The sequence below is a fragment of the Mytilus galloprovincialis genome, chromosome 2 (assembly GCF_965363235.1).
Source record: "Mytilus galloprovincialis chromosome 2, xbMytGall1.hap1.1, whole genome shotgun sequence".
NCBI lineage: Eukaryota > Metazoa > Mollusca > Bivalvia > Mytilida > Mytilidae > Mytilus > Mytilus galloprovincialis.
The window spans coordinates 65,434,943-65,447,804 of NC_134839.1; the positions used below are offsets into that span (position 1 = coordinate 65,434,943).

The window sequence follows — 12,862 nt, forward strand, 5'->3', positions numbered from 1 at the left end:
CACTTACATGACGTAACACACATACTGTAAACAAGCATTCAATGCATTACACATATCACATTAACATGATAATGGAGGAATCATTCTGCATAAAACATCCTGTGGAGTGTGAGTTTTCTTTTTGTAATTTTATAATGCGGTTTGATCACCAAAATATATAGTACACAATTGTTTTACCCTGGTGCTTTTAACATGTTAATAAGCAGTTTCTAGAGAGAATTGGGAAATGCAAACCAAAAAAATGTTGATTTTATTTGATGCTATACTTTTCTGCTGTGTATAGCAAATGATAAAATCAATTGCGGATGGTTGGATAGTAACGTTAGTGCATGTATTTTGCTACGATAAATATTTAATTTACACTGTACCTCTGTTTGTGTGGCAACGTATGTATATCTGGATGATTTATAATTGAAATGCAGTTATGAAAACAAATGTCAAATTGGATACAGACATAGTTTAAAGAAGCACTTTCAGACAAAACGTCTTGCAAAGTATTTTAAAATTTCTTTTAGATATGAAATTGATGTCCTGCTTATTTATTAAAACCTTATATGATATAGTCAGCGCTTGCATCTAATATTTTCCTTTACATTTAAGTTTTGAATACTTCCTTAAAAAATACCTGCTTCCAATCCTCTAATGTCTTCGATATTGAACATTTAGAAAAATACAGATGCAATGATTTTAGTTCGAGGTGTTAACTATATTAACATGTATTGCACGATACAACAAAGATATGCGTACTCAGAATATTTACATTAAATGATGGAGAAAACGAAAAACGCTTTCACTTAATCAAAACTAAGAATAATAAACACAAATGTAACAAGAACTATCTTTAAAAAAGATATCCGACGTATTTAAATTTGAGTATATGTTTAAAACTATCATTTCGATAACCTTCAGAAGCAAAAAGATACCATTTAACTAACGTTTTCTCTGTTTGTGTTTAGTATTCTCGGTCCTCGTATCTTTCTGTTTACATTCACCAAAACCCCTCGAAAATCTCACATGCGTATGTGCGTTCTAAAAGTTATGTACGTTCGTACAACAAAGTTTACATTAAAAATTATATAATTGTCCCGATAAACAGCTGTCACGGATGCAAAGAGCTATTGGAGAAACAATTATTTTAATAAAAATATAAATCTTTATAAGATCTAGTTCAAATATTTATAGTTTTTCACTTGCTTTCCATCACGATATAATTAACGAGACTTTTTTCAAACACAACCAAATCACCCACCATGACAGCATTTTGTCCAATCACAGAAAGGATTTTCGAGCATGCGCATTCTGTTGCCATAGTTAAGCGTCCTTAAGTTCAAAGGGCACAAACCGAAACTATACCGACTACGTCGGAAAAAAGCAAACGACAAGTGCAAACCAGGTCACAATACCGTGTGTTTATCATAGAGAAACATCTAACACCAATTTAAAAGACTCTGGACTAACAATTCCGAGGTTCGAACCAACGACCCATTTGTACTCAAGGCAACCCGCTACCACGAGACCACTGTATTATATCACAGTTTTGAGTACTATTGTCTAATTATGATATTTGTCGGCTTACGAGATGGTTATATTACGGGATACATCTAGAACATGTAAAAGTTGTCTACAATTCGGTTTCACAGTTATCTCTGCCTATTGATTTTTCTAATGCCGGTTAAATGACTGGCAGATAACATACGTAACCTTTTTGAGCTAACACTTTTTTTAGGAGAAGAACATAAACAATCATGTAATACCGCAGTCCCACTAGGCCACGATCGCACTACGATCTAGGAAAAAAAATGCAAATTTTGATGATCGTAGTACGATCGTGTAGATCGCAGTAAGGTCGTATCACGATCGTGGTGAGGTCTTCAGGATCGTAATGAGCGTGGCCAACTTTGAACATATTCAAAACAATCGTGGTGCGGTCGTGGCGAAATCAGGTCGTAGTAGAAGCGTAGCGAGAGCGCAGTAAGATCGTAGTAAGATCGCAAAGGTCGCTGTACCATCGTAGCGAGAGCGTAGTGAAAGCGTGATTCTATTCAGAGAAACTGCGCTACGATCTCACAGCAACGTTATTACGACCTTACTACGACTATCACATTCTCATTGCGACCCAACTACGCTTCCACTACGACTTTACCACGCTGTTCACGCCCTTGCCGTCCTCGTCACGCTCTTCTTACGACCTGACTACTTTCATACTACGACCATTATTCTCATTGTAATTTGCACATCGAATATATTAAATCTCTCCAGGTTTTGTTTGTGTGTATGTAAATGGGACTTCTTATCCATGTTCTCTAACGGCTCAATCATGCTTCTCGTTTTCATATAGATTAGACCGTTGGTTGTCCCGTTTGAATAGTTTTACACTGGTAATTTTGGGGGCCCTTTATAGCTTGCTGTTCGGTGTGAACCAATGCTCCGTGTTAAGTCCGTACCTTGGGCTATAATGGTTTACTTTTAAAAATTGTTACTTTGATGCATATGGAGAGTTGTCTCATTGGCACTCATACCACATCTTTCTATATATATATTGACACATCTGTGTCATCTCTGCTATCGTGCACTTACATATCGTCATTTTAGCTTGATGGACCAGCAATAGGTTGTAATTTAGGTTAGATTGGTCGGGCCGAAATATCTTCTGGATCAGGATTCGTTATTATCAAAGCTCCCTCTGCCGCCTCTACATCAACCCCTACCACCACGCCCACGTGTTCTAGTAGGTTTTGGTGGCATGACTATTGTTTCCGAGAAATCAACGTATAAATCAGAAATAGAAGGAATGAAACTGTATTGATATGGAACACAATGTTGACATTATTGCTGAGAGCGTAGTAAGATTACGGTATGAACGTCGTATAATAGTGGTCAGAACGTGCTTTAATCGAAGTAGAAGCGTGGTAAGATCGTGTTGAAATCGGATAACTCGTGGTATGGTCGTAGTGAGAACGTGATGATCGTAGAAAGATCTTGATAAGCGTAGTGATGTCGCAGCATAAGCGCGTTGAGAACGTAGTATATTCGTAGCGGGATCGTTATAAAAGCGTAATGAGGACGTGGTAGCATCGTGAAAGCAACGAAAATTTACAATTTCATGCCGCTCATACCGCGACTTCACCACGATCTGAATTTATTTTAGATCGTGGTGAGCGTGGTGCAATTGTGGTCTAGTGGGACTGGGGCTTCAGCAGACTTTATGTTTCAGAATAAATCAGCCGGTTTTTTTTTTAGTTAATTTTATATTTTGTCATGTCTGGCCTATTATTGCTAACTATCTGGTATGCGATTTGCGCAACGTGAACGGAAAATGCTCAAAATATTGTATGTAGATACATCATAAATCAATTGACGCTGTTTTTCTTTTATCAGGTTAACATAAGATTTAACCTGAATACTCTCTTCGTTCCATGATAAGATATGACACGGATAAGCAGTTGGTTTATAGGAATTGTACTATGTTCCTCTTTATGTTGCGTAACGTATGGGTAAGTAAAAATGTATTACAAAAACAAAGGTTCTTTAAAACAGAATCCATGAGAACAGACAAAATCAAACCAAAGAACGAATGAGTTTTATTTTTCATGTTCCTTACTTAATACAGGAAAGACCGGTTTGAAACATTACCTTAATTTAAGTGATTATAACATATATGTACCCTATGTTCATAATTTTTTTATATTTCCTAATTTGATATATGTTTTTAACTGGCTCGGTGAAACACGGGTTCACCATGCTTATAGTGGAGTGACAGATCAAGAAAAAGGTGCCTATTTTACGATTTTAATGAACCGGCATACCTACAGGCTAAAAACGATTTTTTAGCTAAGCTAATACCTTAAGCTTACTTTTTTGTCCGGTCGTTTTTTTTAAAAAATGGAATAAAAAAGACATTTGGACTTTTTTTCAAGTTTCAAGATGGGAAAAAATTTGAGTTTTGATACTTGTTTTTGTCTTTTGACATATGATTTTGCATTTTGTACAGAGTTTTATGGTTTATTCATTATGTAAAACTAGAATTCCTTAATTGTTTTTCCTAAATTTTGTCCATTTTCACTCAGCGTGGCGAAAGCACACTGTGTATTAGTTTAACGAAGTGCTTACAACATTTGTAATTTTAGATAACATTGATAATTTCATGACTTTCCGATTTAAAATGTTTAAACTTCGAAGCCATTCCAAGTCAGTATTTCTAATAAATGAACTTTAATGAGGATTTTTAACTTTGCATTATAGTTCAATGGTTATGAGATGGTCCTCCTTGTTATTCTGATGCTCATTGAGAGATTGTAGTAATGTTTCTTAACTTCCTGTCGAGAAACTACGAAAAGTTGTAGCAATGTTTCTTTACTTCCAGTCGAGAAACTACGAAAAGTCCTGGCAATAACAGAATGCATACTTGCTTTAAACATAAACCTGTTAACTCCATTTCATTTTGCTTTGGCATTACAATTACACCATTAGTTTTACTATAAATGTTTTTTTTTTATTGAAAATCCAAACTGTCATGGTTTTGGTGCATCATATTCTGAAGTACGTCGATATCGGACTAATTTAGCAAATTTGAAAATAGACAGAATCCAAGACATGTCCTATGTACATAATGGTATTGCTCTTTTTAGAAACGGTGGTCGTATTATACAGGAGGGAGCAGAAAATATTCACTTAAGTGGTGAAATAATCGATGGTAAAAATACATTTCACTCAATGGCTAGAGTTGTATGGATCTCCTCGTTATTCTAATGTTTATGGGAAGATTATGTCTTGTTTCATTGAAAACCGACATATATCTGTCCAGTCTTTTGTATTTTTGGGACTTCTTTCGAGACAAAAGATTCGATTACATTGACATATCTTACTGGTCCAATACCTTCTGCTCTGTTCCATGATGATGGTAACATGTGGAAATGTTGTATCTCTGATATAATTCACCTCCTTAAAGAGGAAATTTGCTCTTCTTTCAATAATCCAAGTTATGATAAAATTTATCAAAGGTTCCAGGCTTATAATTTGATACTCTAGACGCGCGTTTCGTCTACATAAGACTCAGTATTGACGCTCAGATTAAAAAAGTAAGAAAGCCAAACAAGTGTAAAGTTGAAGAGCATTGAGGACAAACACTCCAAAAAGTTGTGCCAAATACGGCCAAAGTAGTCTACGCCTGGGATAAGAAAATCATTAGTTGTTTCGAATAATTAATACTTTTGCAAACGGTAAATTATACAAATGACTATATAATTGATAAATGTCAACACCGAAGTGTTGATTACTGGGTTGGTGATACCCTCTTCCGATGAGTTTTCAAACGAGAGATCAGGAATCGCCGTTAACATTGGAAGTGCATTTATCGCCTCATTGTATGATCCGAAGGGAAAGTTCAAGTATCTTCAATATGATCTAAACAAGCTAAGGATGGAGTTTGCCGCCACAAAGGATGCCAGTCTTGTGAAAATTGCCCCATGTGAAAACAGGTTTTTACAACACATCCCACGTGCAATGCTTCAAACGGAAGTTTTGATGAACTCTAATATTGCTAAACCAGTGATCATACATACCAAAGACTCTGGTTGGTTAGAGGGTAAAAACGGTTTGCTCTGGGGACCTATGTTAGTAGATTTCCTTCAAGACCTTGATTGTACGTATACGGGCGGGAGAAAACAGCTTGCTATTACAACTGTGTATGCAACCAACAGATATCTGCGTATAACATTATTTGTTCATGTGTAGGGTCTGATGGTTGTAGAATTTATTAAACTCACAGAGTAATATTGGAAGAAGACAACGAATAAAACGATGACTGATGTCAGGGTTTCGAAAGTTGTCATGCCCTTTGTTTGTTAAAATATCCCACACAACTACTCTTTCTAAGGGGTACAGGTGTGTTTTTGTAAGGCAAAGGCACATAAAACCTAAAAAGTTCATAGAGCTAGAATATACGCTGAAACTTTAGTTCATCATTAAACTCATTTGATTTAATTGCCTTGTGAAATATTTGTGACTGGCAATAAATATACACCCAAGCAAAAACCAAATAGTCCATTTGTCAATTACCTATTTGATTCTGTTAATACACACTTTTAAACAAATAACTTCCCTGTGTCAATCGTGTACTGGTTCCATACCGGACAAAATTGGCATTTGCCAATGCAAAGCATGTTGAAATGAAAGTGATGTATTGTCTGTCTAACAAAGTGTTTCATTAAAATAGTTTCTGATGTCAAAACTATTTAGCTGAACAACAAGTTGATTTAATCATAAGATTTAAAAACTTTAAAGATTACTCACATTACGCACAGATAAATTTACTCTTTCTGATGTCTCTCCATTGTAAATAAAAATTAATGTCCATTATAAGAGAGACAACTAAAAAAGGGATCTCTAATTACAGTGTCAATTACTGGAATTGGCAAGTAGCCTATTGACTTCGATTCCTTTTATAAAGGCCGTAAAATTCAGAAGTACATGCGATGTATTTGTTTGGCTTTATAAATATTTTGATATGAGCGTCAGTGATGAGTCTTATGTAGACGAAACGCGCGTCTGGCGTTCTAAATTACAATCATGAAACCTTTGATAACTATTTACACCACTGGGTCGATGCCACTGCTGGTGGACATTTCGTCCTCGAGGGTATCACCAGCCCAGTAGCAAACACTTCGGTGTTGACATGAATATCAATAATGTGGTCATTTTTATGAATTTCCTGTTTACAAAACTTTTAATGTTTCGAAAAAACTAAGGATTTTCTTATCCCAGGCATTGATTACCTTAGCCGTATTATGAACATTTTTTGGGAATTTTGGATCCTCAATGCTCTTCAACTATGTATTTGTTTACCTTTATAAATATTTTAATGTGAGCGTCACTGATGAGTCTTATGTAGACGAAATACGCATCTGGTGTACTAACTTATAATCCTGGTACATGATAACATTTTTAAAATTAAGTGAACTGTCGCAGTTTATTTCATTATGAAATTCTGGTTTAGTAACCATTTAGATATTATTTGGAGACTTTTTATAACCTCTTGTGAAATAAATTGACAATAGTGAAAAACTCAATCACTAACCTTTGACCCTATTTGAAAAGAAAAATGCACCATATTTCAATTTTACGACTAGGCTCAAATTAGAGAATAAAAATATCTCTTTCCAAAAAGTCATAATAAAGCCTGCAGGTAGGATGGTGCATTACAGTTGAAAAATTATTGGCTTGGTCACTCCACTATTATAATAAGCTTTCAAATTCATATGACATCTGTTTTCTCTTATTGAAAGTTAATAGACTGACAATATGCCATCCTCTTATTCTTGAAGAAAAACAATCATCATCAAAAAGGAAAACAAATACCAAATAAAAAAAAACCCAAAAACATTTGACATTTAAGTGAGGCGGAAGTAATAAGATACCAGGGGACATTCAAAACTCATTGGTCGAAAAATAACACTTTCAATGATATTGCAAATGACAATAAAATGAAAGCAATTAATAACGAATTTTATGCTTCCGTAGCGCTTTTTTTTTTTATCAACATTCATTTCATTATTCAGGAACGTTATAACAGCACAATACTAAAAACAAAGTGTCAACCAATGTATAAAATAGTCTAACTCTTCCGATTGTCATCATGCACAAAACAAACAAAAAGATACACAAAATACGTATAAAGAATTTATCACACACGGAACTTTCCCCAATACGTGTTGTAAATAAACAAACAATGAAATACAATAACATTCATAGAAGACGTCACCACTTATAGAAGATCTGACAAAGTGAAATCATCAAAAATCTAGGTAACCCCTACGAATCCACCGGGATCACCATGTTAATCAATCAAATTTGTAACGGGAATAGAGGTAAATAAATAACCAGCAATCATAGTCATTGGTAACGTCAAACCTTGATTATTTTGTCTTTTTTATTAGCTCTGAACAAAAAAAAGGTTATATTCTAATTCGTTACCTCAAACAAATATAAAGTATTTATAAGATAAAAACAAACACTTGGTTCATAGGAAAAGCTCGCCAGCAAGTGCAGCTTACTGTTTTAATTTTATTAGAAAGAAAATTAGAGTCCCCGTATATATTTGAAATGTAAACGTTTGAAAGTAAAATTTTTGCCACTGAATACTTTTAAACGGTATAAATTAAGATAAGAGTTTCAATCTCATTAATTGATTAATAGGATCAACCAAGATAATAAACGCAAAAGACTGATGGAATCTCATTAACTCCAAAAAATAAACAACGCCGCCGGAATAGTGTATAATGTAATGCATGCGTCATCTGTCATTCGAATCCACACTAAGCTGAAACAAATAACACGATCAAGAACAAATCATGATTAATTATATAACAGATAAGACGATTCAATAATTTGTTATCTAAAATTATAATGATAGTACCAAAACATGTCGTTTGTGAATTGAGACACAAACATAATTAACGATCCAAAATGATGATCGTAGTGTCGTTTTCAAACTAAGGTAAACTTGTTAACAATAACCAGGCAAGAATTTATCGTAGAGGTCCATAGTAGAATTTTTATCGAACTAGCATATATTTTGTTAGGCAACTGATGCACGCTTCCGGGAGCGGGATTTTCTCGCTGCATTGAAAACCTATTGTTGGCTTTCGGCTGTGGTCTGCTCTTTTGTCGGGTTGTTGTCTCTTTGACAAATTCCCCATTTTCATTCTGAATTTATTAAGAAACTAAAAGATCTGCGTCTTATTAAAAAAAATCATAAATTTGGATAAGAATAAAAAATATCCTTGTTATCTATTTTAAGTGAGAAAAGTTTTTAGTCGGAATGAGAAAATCATACTTATTCGTATATTAATCATTTTATTACTCTTATTTCAGTGGTACCTGTAGCAGACAAAAAGCCGTATGGTATACAGAGAGCGTGTGCACTTGCAGGTTTTGGTGGTGGTGGACTGTGCGTGGGTATGGTCAATAAGTTATTATCAAATACCAAAAACACTTACCTTACTAATTAATGTAATTATTCAAAACGAATTTTAGGCTTTCTTTTTGACTATACGTGTACTAGAAGATGAATACAGATAATTGTCGTCGACATGTTTGTTTAAAGGTGTAGACAAGGGTTAATATCAGTTTCAGCAAATTATTATTTTAGTTTGAAACGTTGAGTTGGTTTGATTTGAAATGAGAAGCTTTTAGTGAGAAAATTGTATTGACTATCGATTGCATAGACTGTCTACCATGACAAATCAAAAGGTGTTTTTAAATTGTTTGATTTGATTTGTAGATGATAATTTTTTTTGTATATGTTGTAAACAACATTTTATCAAACAATTTATCAATATAGACATATTACTTTAAATGTAAAAATTAAATGGAAATGTGTTTTCCCTTTTAAGGAAAAGTTGATCTTTTATAATATCCTGCAAAATAAAAACGAGGCAAAATGGCTGGAGATAAAATAATAGCTATTAACGTTGAATTGTAAAATGAAGTTATCAGATTTGATGTAAAACCAATTTACGTTTTGTTTTGGTTAACCGGCCTCAAGATCAATCTTGTTCATTTCGAAGGCAAATTACAGTTCTTTAAGAAATTAGGGGTGGATGATATTTGTCGTTTGTTTTTTCGTTAAGAGCATTAAGTCTTAAAAGGACAATGAAAGGCTTGTTAACACCACAGTTCCGGTTATCTATACAATGTGTTGTTCTTGGTTATTGTCTTAATTTTGAACGTATATTGTTTGAGGTTTCATTCACGTATCGGCGTATGGTAATGAACGATACAGATAATTTTTTCAAATAACTGTTAACTTCCTTCACCTTTATCCCAACATATACCAAAACAAACTTTTAAGAGGTGGAAATCCTCCTCAAACATAAGTAAGTCTACCTATTATTTCAAGAATAATAAACACACTTCAAGTTCGAAAAACGGCATGTGTTTGTACCGGCCGACAAAGCAGCCATTAATGTGGTTTTGGTATGCCGTAAAAAAAACATGGATTCTACATCAATAAAATTTAAATTCTTATACATTCAAGTCCGTCTGCTCTACTGAGAGTCATGTAGTAAACAAACTTAATTAAAACAAATCACAGCTTAAGACATCTTCTGAAGTTATGAAAATTCATATTATGCATATAAAGGTTCCTATTATGCATTGGTCACTTAAACATAAAACAATCTAGTAAGGTGTCTTTAATTTCAATCAAAGAACTTATCATTAAGTTTATTAAAACATATGAAAAAAATGAAATTTACTACTTTTGGATTGTAAAAAAGCTTTCAATATTTAGGTAGATTAGGTGCTTTTAAGTGGTTCTTTTGATTATGTTGCCAGTTTCGACTTTTCATCCCTTTACATTACACTTCAACATAATCTATCCTTCGTACTCTGTAATTACGTTTTGGATTTTGGAAGGTTAAAGTTTGTTGTTAAGTTGTACTGTTACACCACTGTCCAAGGTTAGGGGAGGGTTTGCGCCTTCAAACTAGTTTACTCCGCCACAATCTGAATGTGCCTGTCATAAGTCAGTAGTCTTTAATTCAATGGTTATAGTGTGTTGTTGTTAACCATATATAGCTTCGATCACCATTTTGTACTTAAATCATACCATTAAATGCATCGTAAGAATTGTTTTAAATGTGTCATATTGGTTTTTTTTTTATATATGACTGTGAGATGTGTTATTTTGTTGTTGTTGTTGAAGACCGTACTATTACATATAGCTGTCAATTTCTACTTCATTTTGTATATGGTGGAGAAATATCTCATTTTGAATTATACCACCTTTTCTTATTTCATATTAATATATCAACCATTGACTATATAATCATCATAATGAGGGTTAATTGAGAACAACACTTTATTATAAACAATATTTAACTTAGTATACTCGATTCTGAGTATATGAGTAGCTTTCCGTTTGTCTATAGAAACATTTCGACAGTGCCTGCATATGGAATGTAAAGTAGTATATCCCAGTTGATACGATTTCCAGAGCTTAAAAACAAAACTAATATTTCAATGAAATGGGTTTTTTGCTTCCAAAAAGCTATCGAAGCAAACGTTACAAATCGAAAAGTTGAAGTCATTCCTTTTTTAAATAGATAAAAGAAAATGTGGTATGAGTGCCAGTGTAACAACTCTTTATCCAAGTTCTAATTGCAATAGTAAACAGTTATATGTCAAAGTACTGTCTTCAACAGGGAGCCTTGCCCAACACTGAATCGCAAGCAGTAAAGGGCCCAAAAATGACCAGTAAAACTGGAAAAGCAACGGTCTAATCTATATAAAAAAACGAAAAATACATATCAACAAACGACAACCACTGAACATCAGGTTTCTGACTTAGGACGGGTGCAAACAAATGAGGCGGGTTTTAACGTTTCAATAGGTACCAATCTTCACCCTTACTCGAAAAAAAAATAGTGTAACAATCACAACATAAAAACATAAAGTATTAGTGACATCATCATCGTTTTATGGGCCGTTATTGACTATCTGTGTCAAAAGTCACGCACACGTTCCATTTTTAAAAGCTCTAACATATCATTTTCTCCCGATTATTTCTATCAATATATGCAACTTACACAGATACACAAATGGTATCTGCCATACTAGAATAAACACAATGAATGTCATTGTTTGAAAAGGAACTGGTTACCCTTTTGGGTTTGATTTGGATGTTTTTTTTAGTGTTTCTCCCTTTACCGTTCTTTTCTTCTTATTTTTGATGTTTTTCCCTCAGTCTAAGTTTGTAACCCAGATTTGTTTTCTCTCACTCGATTTATGACTTTCGAAAAGCGGTATACTCCTGTTGCCTTTATTTGGGCACCTTAGCCCAAACACGGTTCTTAATGTATTTCATGTTGTTTAACCTTTAGTTTAAGCGAAAAGTACTTCGGGGCTGTCTTTTGTTCTATTTGCTTTGCCCATGTACATTTGATTTTTTACTTTTTCTTTTTTTTTCGTCATCCCGAAAATGTCAGTAAGTATAATACAAACTAAACCAATTAAATATGGCTATTAAAATAAAAGCAACAGCAGTTTACCGCTGTTCATAAGTCATAAGTTGATCGAGAGAAACAAATCAGGGTCACAAACTAAAAAAAAAAGGGAAACACATCAACAATAAGAGGAAAACAACGAAACAACAGAACAAGTGCAACATAAAAACAAACGATAATGAATAAAATTGAGAATGGAAATGGGGAATGTGTCAAAGAGACAACAACCCGACCATCGATCAGATAACAACCGAAGACCACTTATGGGTCTAGTTAACATACATAGAAACTAAATATAAGTTAAAAACTGCCATATTCGTGCGTGGTACCGGACTACCGAAATGAATGATAGAAACCTAGTTTTGTGGCTATCCAAAACCTCCGGGCTTTATATCAATTTTAATATACCTTTAAAATAACAACACTACATGGCTGGAATACCGTACAAATAAATGTAAAAACACCAAATAAAGAGAAACACATAAATAAATAATGAAATGGTACATTTCGACATGAATAACAAAGAATAACTAAAATTGAATTAGGACAGGACACAAAAACAACTTAATAGAATTATAACAAGTTGTGTGTCTGTCACTATAATGAATAAACGCCACAAAAGTAACAATGTGTCTCAAATTTTGTATTAAACAAAAAAATAAGTAGAGTAGGGTGCTCATTTTCGCCATAACGTTCATTGTTTTCTGCAGTTTATGTTCAGGTCTTTTTGTTTTTAACCTCAAAATCATAAAACGGCGAAGTTGTGTCCCCGGCGAATATGAGCGCCCCACACTATGTGTCAAAGCTAGAATTTAATTGAAAATAATAACAAAAGACCATTCCACCTCAATTCCTTT

The 12,862-nt window shown here is 33.8% G+C and overlaps 1 long non-coding RNA gene across 1 annotated transcript in view; it reads left to right on the forward strand.

The window, feature by feature from the left end:
* LOC143064139 (uncharacterized) overlaps nt 1-12,862 on the forward strand; it is a 13,012-nt gene continuing 150 nt past the window's right edge. The window contains exons 1-3 of the long non-coding RNA XR_012975189.1: nt 1-108; nt 3,379-3,494; nt 8,872-8,955. This is a non-coding gene — a long non-coding RNA (uncharacterized LOC143064139). The remainder of the gene's footprint in view (nt 109-3,378; nt 3,495-8,871; nt 8,956-12,862) is intronic.